Source organism: Crinia signifera, chromosome 19, assembly GCF_055691185.1.
Source record: "Crinia signifera chromosome 19, ASM5569118v1, whole genome shotgun sequence".
NCBI lineage: Eukaryota > Metazoa > Chordata > Amphibia > Anura > Myobatrachidae > Crinia > Crinia signifera.
Genome location: NC_139226.1, coordinates 55,799,152 through 55,815,354, shown reverse-complemented (window position 1 = coordinate 55,815,354; position 16,203 = coordinate 55,799,152). Strand labels below are relative to the sequence as shown.

Here is a 16,203-nt window from a genome sequence, read left to right as displayed (position 1 = left end):
AAGGGTGACTGGGATTGGTATGTTAAGAGGTAATTCTAATGTGATGGGAATAGACAAAACATTTTAGCATTGAATATAGGTTCTGATTCATTTGCAATGAACCGAAATCAGCCCCTGCCCCAATGGTCGGGGTTTGCGTTTGTTTGTTCAAACCACGACTGCGAATGGAATCTGCAATTTACACTGTTGCATGGCCATTTGCAGCGGACAGAGAGGGGGATGGGACATGGGAACGCCCAGCATTTCATGGTTGTCCCCATGATAACGCTGGTCGTTCCCATGCAAATATGGGGGGGGACGATTTGTGCCGGGGGCGGGCGTCTCCACTGACGTCTCCACTAGCGGGCATCTCCACTGACTTATGTTTGCGAGCCCAGAAGAAATGATTTGATGGTTGCTGACCATCGAATGATTTCTCCTGCTGTGGGCACATGCGAGGGGATGTGGTTGCGAGGAGATATGTCGGCATGGGGGGAGCAGTTTTTCGCTAGGGGGGTAGGGCAAGTCAACCAGAATCAGGCCACAATCTTACAAAATTTTTGACATGTTAATAGTTGGACCGCTAGATACTACATTCACTATAATAGGAATGCATGAGTTCAGTAACAAATCTGCAAAGGGGAAGCACATTAACGTGAGCACATAAACTAGTACAAATAAATGTTTTAAATTGTAGAAGTTATAATGTACTGTTGCTGAAATATAACAAATATATTAATACATGTTAAAATTCTTAAAAGGTTAGTATAAGTCAAGGGTGCTCTGTACAGGGGCCCATAAGTTTCTATAGGGTTTCCTCCCACAATCTAAAAATATACAGTTAGGATTATTTGCTTCCAGCAAAAATTAACCCTAGAATGTCTGTGTGTGTGTGTGCTTGTACATGTGGTAGGGAATATAGATTGTAAGGGCCAGGAACTGTTCCAATATTCTCTGTAAAGCCCTGCGGAATATGTGTGCGCTATATAAGAAACTGTTAATAAATAAATATACTTTCCAAAGTTGATCACTTACTATGAAAGCATCTAAGTGGCTGGTTGGGTAGATTGATGTTTGAAATGGGAACCTATCACTGGCTGTAGGGAAGTGTCTTCTAGAGAACACTCTCATTGGCATCTACATAGCCGATACACCAATTACTTTATAATACATTATTTAGATTTCCATTAATGTCATTCTTAGAAACAATTAGATTTACATTAATGTAACGCTTGGAAAGAGTGTTTGAGTGTATACACAACTTGTAATTTAGTGAAAGGTTATCTACTGTACATACAGATGGAGCACGTCTCTTCTTTGCAGGGGATGGCGATGGCGACGCCAGCCGCCATCGCCTGCCACCTGTATCTGCGAAAGGGGATGCGCGCGGACAAGATGTGCACGCGTCCCCTTCTGATGGCTTCCCCGGGTCCCTGTCGGCTTGTCGGCAGTCACCCGGGGGCCCCACCGCCTCCCCGCACCCCCCCTAACCCTGTCCATCTCCCTAAAGCGGAGACGGACAGGGTTCCCGTCCCCCTGTCAACGGGAAACTGAGACGCGCGTGAGCGTGAGCGTGAGACACACGAGCGTCTCAGTCAGATGGGCACTGGGCTGCTGGCGGATCGCCAGCGGTGACGTTCTGGCGATTCGCCAGCAAGAGGGAGCCCGGCTCCATCTGTAGTTGGGGTGACAGCTGTGGGACTCCCTATCATTTTTTTTATCTGTCTGGCTATTATTGGACAAGATAGGAACCACTTTATTTCATCTTATTATGAGAACATTTTACACTTGCCCAATTTACCGAACATGTAGGAGTAAATTTACTAAGATGGGAATTCTACTGAAGATGGAATGTTTCAGATGGCAACCAATTAGATTCTATTTATTATCTAAGTATTTAGTATTTAGTATATTATATAAGTAAAAAGTAGAATCAAATTGGTTGTTATTGGCAATATCCCATGTTCAAAAGAACTCCCATCTTATTAAATTTACCCCGTACAGTTTATCCAAACAGTAAGTGTAAGCAATGTATAATGAAACCAATCTGGAAATTCTACATCCGACATTTTGATCATGGGAACCACACTTGCTGCAACATCTTTTTCAATAAACATAGACTTCAGAATGCCTGGGTAAACTGAATTACCAGCATTGATTTGTTGCTGGCTATCAGCGGTACAGATCTGTCAATCATCATCTCTGTCTTGGTCACTATGAGTGCATTTACAATTTCTAAATATTTATTTCATTTGAAAGGGTTGTAGTTCTATATCTTTCTTCCAAGTATATCATTTCCACAATAACTGAAGTTATATTGCAGTTACAAAGACCAAATATATTTTTAAGACTTGCTCAATAGAGTGAAAATAATATCGTTATTTTTTTCTGTAATTACATAAACTATAACTGTGTGTGTGTGTGTGTGGGTGGGGGGGGGGGATAGTTACACACAACAAATGTTATCCTTAGCAACAGAGCTGGGTCCCCCCAACTGTACAAAGTATTTTTTCCCCCAGTTGCAATGCAACTACACCTTCAGGATTTGACCAAGTCTCCAGTACCCGGCCTGCGATCAGGGCCATAGAGATATTGCTCATGCCACAGTACACAGTCCCACCTGATTAGTGGGAGGCACCATAAGCCCCTCAGACAGGGGAAGATCTAGGGGGGACAATCAGTGTGATTACTACACCCGCTGCAGTCGGAGGAGTGACAGCAGCCTCCCCAAAGCCCACTAGATGGAGATGCAGCGGCTGCTGGCTGCCTGAAAGTTAAGAGGGGGGTGTAAGGAGGGAGGTACAAACATGTGCTCCCATTCTAAAGGTTAGCATTACTGTCTCACAACATTGAGTTAATGGGTTTGATTCTTACCATGGAGCTAACTGTGTGAAGCTTGAATAGTCTACCCATGCTTGTGTGGGTTTCCTTTGGGTACTCCGATTTCCTCTCACAATCCAAAAATATACTGGTAGGTTGACTGTCTCCCAACAAAAATGTTACCCTAGTGTGCATGTCTGTGCATGTAACATGTGGTAGGGAATATAGATTACAGGCTCAACTAACAGATAGGGATTGATGTGAAAGGTGCCGTTGTGAGCAAATACTGGTAAGGACAGTTATGGAATACAAGTAGCCGCGGATGAAGTCTTCTTTGCACAGGGGTGTCTTTACAAGCTAACGGGACCAGTTTCGAAAGAGATATGGCTGGTGGCCTTGTACCCTGAATGCCCCTTTATCTTATTTATGTAGCACAGTCTAGAAGATAACAGATATAATCTGATTGGTTGCCCATAGCGACATCCCATCTTCAATAGAACTCCCATCTTAGTAAATAAACCCATATGAGGCTTTTTATGTTCTAAACATGTTGGCCACATTTTTTATGTTTATGTCTTGTTTTGGGTTTAATAATTTAAATAAATGCAAATTCTGATTTATTACAGATTAATTAAAATGAAATACAGCACTCTAACATACAGCACTGTAAAATGTCTGTTTGGTCAATGTAACACTTTGATTAATATTGTAGAACGACTGATGTAAAAATGTTGCATGAATGTATTCTCAGCGCACGCTCATTCTCTTCCTGAATGGTTTAAACTAGTAATTTAACTGATGCATTAGTTGTAATGAAAGACATCCTGCACATGATTGGATGCCATTACCTCCAGTGCATCACCGTAATGGTTCCTTGGTACATCTTCTAAATCTAGCTTCTACCTACGTACATAGTTAGACGCTACTACCCAGTAAACAACTGATTCAATCTTTTCATTTCTTGGGTGCAAATCTAGATTACAAATTGAGAAAGTAAGAAATCTGGATTGTTGTTGTGGAGACATTCAGTCATGGAGAGATAGATGTTGCTTGACCTAGGACGGATTTAAAGGTGATTATTTATCCAACTATATTATGCATGCATTCTGAAATATTAATGTACACTATATAAATTTAACACCAACTCTGTATATGACATTATTAATGTGCTTCATATGAAAAGCTTGAAATATATATATTTTTTGTATATGGAGAAAGTATCGCATAATATAAAAATAAAATATTCTGCTGAGCTTTTTCCACTGAATAATACATAGATTATTCTGGTTGCTGGGACATCTCATTCTAAGGTTATGAACTCAACAGTGACTATAATTTTGGGATGGCTCATCTCATGAAGCTGTTCTGGTTTGTGGTGGAAATATAGAGAGTTTTAGAACTAGAGGATAATATATTACAAGTGGTCTTTTTTTGCCTAGATTCATAATCAATTATTTAAAGCCATCAATATACAGTACTAGTATTTACAGCAATGCCTGCCCCACACAACATTGAAGGGTACATTCTTCTTTACATTTATGAGCTTGCATATAGTTAAATATATGCACATATTGGAAGAATGGTACTTATGAGTTATCCGGGCGCCCGATTTTTTGATTGTATGCCTTAAGTTAAGGCATACAATCAGATGCGATGCGATACGATATCGCATCGCATCGCATCGCATGCGACCATCCGATGCGATGACCCGATTTTTCCATAGGAATCAATGTTAAAATGGACTGAGTCCATTTTAACATGGAATTCAATGGGAAAAGGGGTCCTTTTCATACCCCTACTATCCAAGTGGGCATGGAGTTGGATATAAACCTGTGGCGAGCGTAGCGAGCCACCGAGCCCGAAGCGTGGCGAGCGGACATAGAATACCGTCCCCTCGCGGGGCTCGCTTCGCTCGCCACGCTTCGGGCTCGGTGGCTCGCTACGCTCGCCACAGGTTTATATCCAACTCCATGCCCACTTGGATAGTAGGGGTATGAAAAGGACCCCTTTTTCCTATTGAATTCCATGTTAAAATGGACTCAGTCCATTTTAACATTGATTCCTATGGAAAAATCGGGTCATCGCATCGCATTGCATCGCATCGCATCCGATGGTCGCATGCGATGCGATGCGATGTGCCCGATCCGACCCGATTTAGAAATCGGGCGCCCGGATAACTCACAAGTACCGGAAGAATATCTCAAAGATTCATGATATGAGCCGTACAACAGCTTTGCAGGAGGTATCAGGTGTGAAATAAAATTTTGGCAATTTGCCACCACAACACTGTAGAACTAGACTAGAATTATGGTAGCCCGAAGTTTTCCATTTTTAATGTGTTCCAGTGGCATTTGCAGACATTGGGCTAACGATTGAAAATGCAAAAAGGTCAATAACGCCGCAATGGAGATGGACTTTAATTGTCAGGAAGCCGGCATTTGGGGGCTATAACCTGCCATTTTCGAGTTGTTTTGGAAAAAATGCAGCGATGACCACTTCTATCCTTCCACCCTGTCTCAGTCACAGATTAGTAGGAGGGCATGTGACGTCAGCCCTGGCCCCAATTAGCCTGATTATCTTGCACTGGTTGAGCAGATAATGGGTTATGCACAGACTGCACACTGGGCAAAATCATTAGATGGTGAGTGAGTCGTGTTTGGATTTGCAGCTAATCACCTATCTATGATATTTTTGGAAGACTTTCACAGCCTTGCACAAGGCAGGATTTCACTCTGGCGCAGCGGCGATCTAAACGCAGAGCTCTACAGATTAGTAGAGATGCGATCAGCTCTGAATAACCCCCTAAATTATGCTCATTATTTTTAATTCTTCTCCCCATAAAGTGAATTCTACTAATTCTAATTTAAAAATGGCAAATGTTTCAACTCCTCTACACCAGCAGCATATCTGTAATGGTTGCTCACAAAGCATTTGCTTTCCATATAAGCACCCATCCCATTTCGCCTGTGATATCTGGAGCCATTTTTATGAAACCACTTAAGAAATGGTGACAGTGCCATACTACAAACATATTTTACAGCACAGGGTATCAGCTATGTCTCCTAACATCATAACAGAGGGGCAGGTCCACCATACACTGTGAAGAACAGAACTGCCCAGAATATCTTTAGATGTTTGGAGAATATAAAGGACACTCTGGGCAGTACTGCAGCAGAGATACTGGATGTAGAGTGCTGTTACAAGCACTGAGTTCAGTATGATTTCCTGACATTTAAAATACTGACAAGCATTGGCAGACAGTCAAAATACCAACATGTTCAAAATGGCAACTTTTTTTTGGGGGGTGTCCATGTTGACATAGGTCAAAATGGACACTGTATAAGTGTATCACATCCCAGCGCATTCCACGGTACGCTGGCCATGCTTCATGCTATTATAATCTAGCGCTATGCCCACTTGGATCATGAATTAAGAAAAGTCGGTTTCAAATAAAAAAATCATGAAAAAATATGTAGATTTTTCGACATGTCAACATTTTAAATGTTACAATTTTGACAATGTCCGGATTTTGACCATGTCGGTATAATGAATGTCGGCATTTAGAACGTTTCATTATTTTGACTGTCTTCCAATAGTTATCGGTATCTTGACTGTCTAAATTGACTGCATCTCCAAGCACCCCAATAGCCAAATGCAAGGGCTGTAGATCAGCAACATTACAGGTCCCAGAGTCTTGCACTCTGTATGACCACATCGCTTGCACATCCCTAGATATGGCGATAATTGCACACGTGCAGAATACTCTAGCACTGAGTATGAAGCAGTGATAAGGGAGGAGAAGTGATTAAGGGCCTTATTCTGGTCGATGCGTAAATTTTCGAATTCTTTCGGATGGCGTTTTTTAGCCGTCTGCGCATGCGTGGGCAACGCTATGCGCATGTGCCACGCACGGTCTCCATACTCATTCTCACTAGTACCGTACAGAAATGTGCACCGCATTCACTCAGGAAATATGGGCGTAATATGGGCGTCATTCGGAAGTACACAGGGGCGTTGTTTCAAAGTGGGCTAAACTGGGCGTAAACATGGGCGTACACGAGGGAGTGCACTAATTCTGGTAGGCATGCATTTGGACAGAACACTGACTGCAAACGAACCAACAGCCAGGAAATATGCGGTCTTCATAAGCAAGTTTCACTTTGCGGACACCACTCGGTCATGCGCTAGGCATTCGGATCGTCCAATTAGTATGGCCGCACCTGAACCACAGTCAGCTGAACACAATACAATCCACTCCTCTACTCATTACTCATTAATTACACTCTTTTCATTGCTTCAATTGGAACCATTGCAGCCTAAATGGACCATTACTGTTACATTACATAAATGTTTATATGAAAGTTAGAAGTGGTCTGTGTGTTTTTGTATCATTTTAAAGTATAGGTATAAATAGTGTTGTATATTTATGTAAGTTGCAAAAGGTATATACAGTATATAGATGGGTTTATTGCATACAAGTGCTTGAAAGTGAAGGGTAATGTTAAGATGTACATAGTGTGTTGGTGTGTATGTGTGTGTTTGCATTTGAAGAATAATTTATGATACATGCATACATAACACATGGGCGTAAAGGGGCAAGAAAGAATGTTTGGAACTTTGCATGATGTAAGGGTTAATCTAAAGTGGTAGTAATGTGTTTAATGATCAATTCGAAAAATAATAGATGACCATTAAAAACAATCCCTTTTTAATGAGGTAGCCTAATTGCATAAGTGTGTCATGTGTGTGATGTATGAGTTCCGATGATAGTAGTATGTTTTGCGGAAATACACCGCATCGGTGCGTACGGGCAGGTTCCCGTCCGTTCTGACGCTGTAAGACCGTGCAGACGCTGTAAGACCGTGCAGAATATGTGTGTGTCCACCGCACACGCAAGGTTTGGATGTCGTCCGTAAACACACCCTCTTCTTAAAGAGTGAGTCCGTTCGAATGCGGAGGACCGGTGGGCGTTTTTTCGTACGATGTCTGCACAGCGTGGCGTGCGGTCCGCTCCGAAAGAATTCGGAAATGTACGCACCAACCAGAATAACCTCCTAAGTGCCTGGTACTTTATCACCGGCCAATCAGCTCCTGACTGTTAAGTTACAGGCTGGGTTTAAAAAGGTTTAAGAAGTTGATTGGCTGGTGATAAAGTGCCAGGGACTTTATTACTTCTCCTCCCTTATAACTGCTTCTGAGTCTTCTACACATGCGCTGGTGACATTTTTTTTTTCATGGAGGAAACCACAAAAGGTGCACACAGTCCCCCTCCTGTGTTAAAATGCCTCTGCTCTATGCAAAATACCCTCCAACATTATGTTTATGAGTAATAATCAACAGTAAGAAATTATAATTCATTCAAGTTTAGGCACGCCATCAGAATGTTAAATAGCTGCAGTCACTAGTGTCTTATTCTATTTAACAAACTGTATTTCATCTGCTTGTCAATTAAAATGTCTATTACTCCATTATGGCTAATCTTTTCACTCTACCTAATCATTTCTTCCATTCCTTTTTTCTACTTGATTATTTTTACTTTGAAGAAAATTCTATGTTCTTTCTCTTTGTGCTCTAGAACATGAAATCCTGTATTACTTAAGGGGAAGGCTTGATCAGCCCGCATATTTCTCAGGTTATCTTCAATGTGCTACCTGCCTGCTCTGCTTTATCTGACAGCTCTGCAGAACCTGCAAATGGGATTTCACAGTGCACAATCAAGCACAGAAAATATACCAGTAGTAAGAAGTTCTGACAGGCACTCAATCTGAACAAAGTACACTTTACCGCAGCATTGTACAATGAAGAAGCTAAGCTATAGGGTAGTATTTAACACTGCGACACGACTCAATAATAAAAAAAAAACAAGGCTAATATATCCAAATATACTCGCATCAGCATTTTCAATGCGCAACCTGTAATTAATTTAGAAGGCTGCCTTTACTTTCATACACTTATTTTCTCATCTGGATAAGATCCAGAATATTTAAACCGATGGATAAGAAAAAGCTATTACATACACAACGTTTAAAACCAAAGTCACAGATGGATAGATTTCTGGCTAATGAAATGTAAATGGCAGCCCTGGGAGTCAAAGCTTTGCCCCTTGAAGAGAGCACAATACCGGACTTATGCTTACAGAATATAAACCTATTGACACATTGGTATTTACTAAAGCTACTGAAAATGAGATGTTGCCCATAGCAGCCAATCAGATTCTGTCAATATTTTCTAGGATGTAATATATATATATCAAAATCCTAAATAACATCTTGGACGCGGCGCTCATAACACAACAGATTGACGCCAAAACAAGGAAAAATCTGAGCAACGATTTCCCTAAGATCCCGGTGATATATACGATCCCAAAGATCCACAAAGATGAACTCAATCCACCCCCCCGCCCGATTATATCAGCCGTCGATTCCATTACTCATCCGGTGGCGCAATGGCTAGATGCATTTCTACAGCCATTATTGATCCAGGAAAAAACCTTTTTGAAGGACACGACTCATTTATTGAGCAAATTGGGAGCTTTACCAGCGATTCCAACTGGTCTTGTGATGTGCACACTGGATGTGAAAAATTTGTATTCAGTTATACCCCACGCTAGTGGGTTAAAAGCGGTTGAGACATTTTTATATAGAAAAAAGTTTGACACAATTCCTATCCCCCTCTTTATGGAATTACTACAGTACACCTTGTCCCACAATTACTTTATGCACAACGGGCAGTTCTTCATACAAACAACCGGGTGTGCAATGGGGTCCCCGGTGGCTCCGGCACTGGCGAACATATACATGTTCGAACAGGAACAGATATTCTTCTTTGACGATGCGACGATATCTGACAAGATTTTCCTATATACACGGTATATAGATGATTTGATCATCTTTTGGACGGATACAACAGAGCAATTAATGGCCGTCATCACGTCTATTAATATGCAAGATACTCCAATAAAATTTACCCACCAAATGGACCTTAGGGTCATAAATTATTTGGATGTACTAATCACCTTGAAAGATAATCGCATCAACACGTCTGTATATAATAAACCGACAGACAGGAACACGTTCCTGCTAAAGTCCAGTTGCCACCCACCGGCACTGATTCGTGGTTTACCGAGATCTCAGATGCTACGAGCAGCCCGCATTTCCAGTAATCATATATGCCTATCAACTACCTTGGATGAAATGATCAATAAGTTCGTGACTCGTGGGTATGCATATAAAGAGCTAATCCAACAGAAACACGAGATAATGCAAATACCCAGGGAATCATTGCTGCAGAAATCGACACGGGATGCTACCGGCCACAGAATTCCTTTTGTCACAAAATATACACCGATATGCGATACATTGTCGCAACAAATAAAAAAACTTTGGCCGATTGTGACCAGTGACAAGGAATTACCATGTTTGAAAGACAAACGTTTAATGCCAGCTTACCGTCGGGGCCGAAGCATTAGAGATATTCTGGTAAAAACGAATTTGACCCCCATCAAAAAAGAAACATTTATACCAATCCGAAACCGTGGTTGTGTGAAATGTCCGACATGTACTACCTGTAGTTACATGGAACCCGGCACATATGTGAAGAACCCTCACTCCGGTGAGAAGTACAAGATCAGACAGACGTTGACCTGTACCACCACGTTTATAATTTATACCATCACATGTCCGTGTGCACTAGTATATGTGGGCCAAACTTCTCGCGATCTACGGACAAGAATGGCACAACATCGATCATCCATTCGGGCATCGCTTGAGGGCAAGGACCTAAAAGGAATTGAGCAACCTGTCGCTAAACATTTCCGACTTGCAGGACATTCTCTAGCAAGCCTGCGGTGTAAAGTAATAGATCACGTTCCACAGCCTGTCCGTGGTGGAGACCGTCAAAAGAAACTGTCACAGTGTGAATCTAAGTGGATACACACTTTAAACACCTTAGTCCCCAATGGACTAAATGATAAATTTACTTGGAACATTTTTCTGTGAATCATTTGGTTGTAGAATAGTTCTTAGATGTTGCATATGCACAGATACAATATTATTTTGTGGGATTTACCCGTTTATTTTATCTTTATAAAATATGTATCTATAAATACATCAGTATCTGCATTAGCAACACAGTATTCATCTTGAATCCCCTCCAGATATATGGAGCTCCCCATTAGCCAGCGGGGATCCATACATAAATTGATAAAAAGGTAACTCTAGGCAGTCGACATGGTACACATGACGACACCTAGATCCCTATAACGCCGTCAGACTGACGCCTCACAGCGGGTCTGTGAAGCGCAGCGCGGCAGTAATACACTAGATATGAGCAATGATCCCGCTAGCGTTTTAACTCGTTTATATTTCTATTTTTAGCACTTGTACAAGTTTTGTTCTTTTCACCATGATTGACACTGTTTTTGTGATCTTGTAATGCCGCACGTTATTTATTATCACTCATTGTACTTACAGAGTGTGATGCCTGGCGGGCGGTGACGTACTCGAGGTTACTCCCAGGGGGCGTCCCTGAGAGACCGGCCTCCCGGAAGTCCTGACAAGCCGGCATCACTGTCTCACGCTGCACATACGTATATATTGCCTCAAGAGAAGGTAAGACACTGTTTATGCTTTTGCACATTGCACTGTTATTGCAATTATATAATGACCTGAGGAAAAGACTGTAAATGTCTTGAAACGTCGTCATCATTATGCATCTTACTTGAAAAACTTAAAAGCACTTTTCTAAATCCAGTTGAGTGCCGCCTCCTTCCTGTACATGTACGTGTATAAGAAAACCCTGCTATATATATATATATATATATATAAGTAGCAGGAGACCGGCACTCACGAGTGCGCCGTAGCGCTTATAGTAACAATGCTTGGCTGGGTGCCCTCACTGGAGGAGTAGATACATCGGTGGGGTGGCGCGGCACTCACAGCAGAAGAAAGACGCAGTACACTTGAATCGAGTGCAACGTTTCAATGTCCTTTATTGGACATTTTCGTCAGGCTTGTAAAACAGTCAATACAAACAAGTATATATACATCACCGCGTGAACGTAAACCAGCGTGTTTAGTGACGCTGGAAAATGACGTCAGTCCATAACGACTGCGTGCTACCATCACCATGGTAACAAACGAATACAAAATACAAACAGATCAACGATACATTTAAATACACCAAGAGAACTAGCAACACTGTGGCTATACAAAGTCAATATACAAATTGGGCTGGTGTAACCTCTATGCAGAAATAATTAAATTCAGCAGTCCTGTAAAAAACAGAAAGGATAATATTCATATAATAATAGCAGATATTTATAGCGTATTTGTGTAGGAAACATCATAGTAATATATGACCATATGCACTACAAACCAATAGCTACTAGACAGTTAGCAGAGTAATGTATGAAATAGGCATAAATGGCGATAACCATTATGAAGCTATATTAATTAATTCTTAGAAACATTCTTAGAACAACCTCTACAGGAAAACATTTTTTTAAAAAAATCTATGAATTCAAGGTACATAGTCAGAGTTATTTTCTGGACAAGCAACTTATTCCCAAATGCTCATTAAGGCCCCTAGGGGAAATCGTATCCAGTTTATGTATCCAGCGGGTCTCGCATTTCAACAACTGCAAACCCCTGTTACCCCCCCGTAAACTCAGGGGAACATGATCAATCATGCGATATTTTAATGAAGGCAAAGAATGTTTCATTGCCAGGAAATGTTTAGGCACTGGTAGGTCGCATTTACCACCCGCTAAAGCTGCCCGAATCGTGGACCTATGGGTGGTTATCCGTTCCTTGAACGTTCTCTCGGTCTTACCGATGTATGAAAGGCCACACGGGCAGATTAACTGGTAGACAACAAATTTCGATTCACAACTGAGAGTATGTTTGATTGAATACTTGGTACCTTGGTGTGGGTGATAAAATACGGGGCCAGGAATCATACAACTGCATACCGTACAAGTACATCTAATACATCCTTTGGGAGGGGACTTCTTCTGGAGTTTAAATGCCGATATGTCAGTTTTGACCAACATATCGCGCAAATTAGGCGCTCTTTGATAGGACGACAGAAGTCTGGATTTAGGGATGTTAATGTCTCGATCCGTAGAGACTATAGGCCAAAGCTTCTTTGAGACTTTGTTAATAATAGGGCTGGCGGTAGAATATTTCGTGACCCAAGGTATAACATCATTTGCTGTCAAATCACTCTCAACCCTCGGTGTAAGTAACTGTTCCCGGGTCAGTAAGGATGCACGCTCTTTAGCTGCTTTGAGGTCACTAGGTTTGTAGCCCCTCAAAAGAAATTTATCCATTAGTGCGTTGATCTCTAATTCAGCTTCAAGGGGATCTGAAATAATCCGTTTAATGCGGATTATTTGTGAATATGGTAACCCTTTAATCAGATTTCTAGGATGGGCGCTAGAACCATGTAACAAATTATTTCTGTCGGTCTTTTTTTGAAACAAACTAGTGGAAATATGGCCATCTTTCAGACGGATAGCAACATCCAAGAAATGTATGGTTTTTAAATCATAATTAATGGTAAATTTCACAGGACTTGTGCTAATATTATGTGCATCGATAAGATCAACAAAATCAACAATAGGGCCTGCCCAAAAAACAAGCAAGTCATCGATAAATCGACGATACAGGAGTATTCTGGCTGCAATATCTGGATTTTCAAAAAACAATTTCTGCTCAATGGAGAACATAAAAATGTTCGCGTAAGCTGGCGCTGCGTTCGAACCCATTGAGCATCCATTAGTCTGCAGCCAGAATGCCCCATCATGAATGAAATAATTCTTTGTTAAGATGAAATGCATCAAAGACAGCAAAAAATTTATATCAGGACCGTTATAATCACTTTGTGCATGCAAAAACGAACTGATTGCCTCCATACCAGCGTTATGCGGGATAACGGTATAGAGGCTCTTCACGTCTAATGTAATAAGCCATACCTCATCAGTCATGACAGGGAATGCTTGTAGTAATTGAAGAAGTGTGGTAGTGTCCAGCAAATACCTCGGATGGCGAACAATAAAAGGCTGCAGGATAGCGTCTATAAAGACAGAAGTGTGTTGAGATAGTGACTGTCTTGCTGCGATGATCGGCCTTCCAGGCGGATTCTCCAGGCTTTTGTGTATCTTAGGGATACTATATATAACCGGAACCACAGGGTATTGGGGGATCAAGGCATCCATCAAAGACTGTTCAATTATCCCATCCCGGACTGATCTTTTCAAAAGGTTAATTAAGACATTTTTGTATTCCACCGTGGGATCACGTGACAATTTCTGGTACGTTGACCTATCAGATAGTTGCAGATCCAATTCTAATTTGTATTTATCATAGTCCATTATGACCAATGCTCCACCTTTATCCGCTGGTCTAAATATAAGTTGGTGGTTGTTCGACAATGATTTTAAGGTATCACGTTCAAGAGCGGATAAGTTGGAATGTGCAATCGGCATTTCTGTGAGTTGTTCTTTCACTTGTATATCCAGAAGTCTCATGTAGGTTTTTATAGAGGGATTTGTAGATTGGGGGTCAAAAGTGGACCGTGGTAGTAGTTTCTTTAGTTGCGGAGGGATGTTAGTAGAGGCAGGCATGACATTAGGTACACTTGTAGGCTTGGCAAAAAATTCTTTTAATTTCAGCTGTCTGTGTAAAGTATGTTGTTCCACTTTCCATGTCAATGTGTCGATTTTGGATGTCGGCACAAATGAAAGTCCCCTCGAGAGAATGTTCAATTCCGCCTCAGAGAGAGTATGTGATGAAAGATTCACCACTAGACTCTGCCCATCGGGGGAGGCTTTTTTCCAATTTGCCTGCCTCTGCCATTGCTGCCCTCTTCGGTTATACCGCCGCCGCCTTCTCGGAGGCGGGTGGTCACCCCTAAAGGGCCCGTTGGTTGTCGTCTCCCTCTACCGCGACCACGTTTAGTACCCCCCTCGGACTCACTGTTGGATGACTGATTGTCAGTAGAATGGTCTGATGTGACGTAACCTCTGTATCTATTTTGACGAAAGAAAGGACGTCGTTCACTTCTTGTCGAGGAAGTCCACTGGTAGACTGTATTGGCCTCGTAATCAGCATCGACTTTCTCTCGTTTCTCTTTCTTAAATCTGGTCAACTCACGCTTATAATTGATCAATTGTGCGGATAATTTGTCGTACCAATTGTTGGTTGTGTCCGCAATCAATATAGGTTTGTGCAGGGCTTCAAACTGATCTATTTTCGCCTTTTGAGGGGCTACAAACCTAGTGATCTCAAAGCAGCTAAAGAGCGTGCATCCTTACTGACCCGGGAACAGTTACTTACACCGAGGGTTGAGAGTGATTTGACAGCAAATGATGTTATACCTTGGGTCACGAAATATTCTACCGCCAGCCCTATTATTAACAAAGTCTCAAAGAAGCTTTGGCCTATAGTCTCTACGGATCGAGACATTAACATCCCTAAATCCAGACTTCTGTCGTCCTATCAAAGAGCGCCTAATTTGCGCGATATGTTGGTCAAAACTGACATATCGGCATTTAAACTCCAGAAGAAGTCCCCTCCCAAAGGATGTATTAGATGTACTTGTACGGTATGCAGTTGTATGATTCCTGGCCCCGTATTTTATCACCCACACCAAGGTACCAAGTATTCAATCAAACATACTCTCAGTTGTGAATCGAAATTTGTTGTCTACCAGTTAATCTGCCCGTGTGGCCTTTCATACATCGGTAAGACCGAGAGAACGTTCAAGGAACGGATAACCACCCATAGGTCCACGATTCGGGCAGCTTTAGCGGGTGGTAAATGCGACCTACCAGTGCCTAAACATTTCCTGGCAATGAAACATTCTTTGCCTTCATTAAAATATCGCATGATTGATCATGTTCCCCTGAGTTTACGGGGGGGTAACAGGGGTTTGCAGTTGTTGAAATGCGAGACCCGCTGGATACATAAACTGGATACGATTTCCCCTAGGGGCCTTAATGAGCATTTGGGAATAAGTTGCTTGTCCAGAAAATAACTCTGACTATGTACCTTGAATTCATAGATTTTTTTAAAAAAATGTTTTCCTGTAGAGGTTGTTCTAAGAATGTTTCTAAGAATTAATTAATATAGCTTCATAATGGTTATCGCCATTTATGCCTATTTCATACATTACTCTGCTAACTGTCTAGTAGCTATTGGTTTGTAGTGCATATGGTCATATATTACTATGATGTTTCCTACACAAATACGCTATAAATATCTGCTATTATTATATGAATATTATCCTTTCTGTTTTTTACAGGACTGCTGAATTTAATTATTTCTGCATAGAGGTTACACCAGCCCAATTTGTATATTGACTTTGTATAGCCACAGTGTTGCTAGTTCTCTTGGTGTATTT

At 41.5% G+C, this 16,203-nt stretch overlaps 1 protein-coding gene and 1 long non-coding RNA gene across 5 annotated transcripts in view; one reads left to right on the top strand and one right to left on the bottom strand.

Annotated features, from left to right (window-relative positions):
- Positions 1-16,203, bottom strand: part of GRIN2D (glutamate ionotropic receptor NMDA type subunit 2D) — a 762,310-nt gene that overhangs the window by 198,253 nt on the left and 547,854 nt on the right. The window lies entirely within an intron of this gene.
- LOC146042564 (uncharacterized) overlaps positions 1-16,203 on the top strand; it is a 108,185-nt gene that overhangs the window by 192 nt on the left and 91,790 nt on the right. For both annotated transcript variants that reach the window (XR_014463920.1, XR_014463921.1), the window contains exons 2-3: positions 3,777-3,871; positions 11,271-11,408. This is a non-coding gene — a long non-coding RNA (uncharacterized LOC146042564). The remainder of the gene's footprint in view (positions 1-3,776; positions 3,872-11,270; positions 11,409-16,203) is intronic.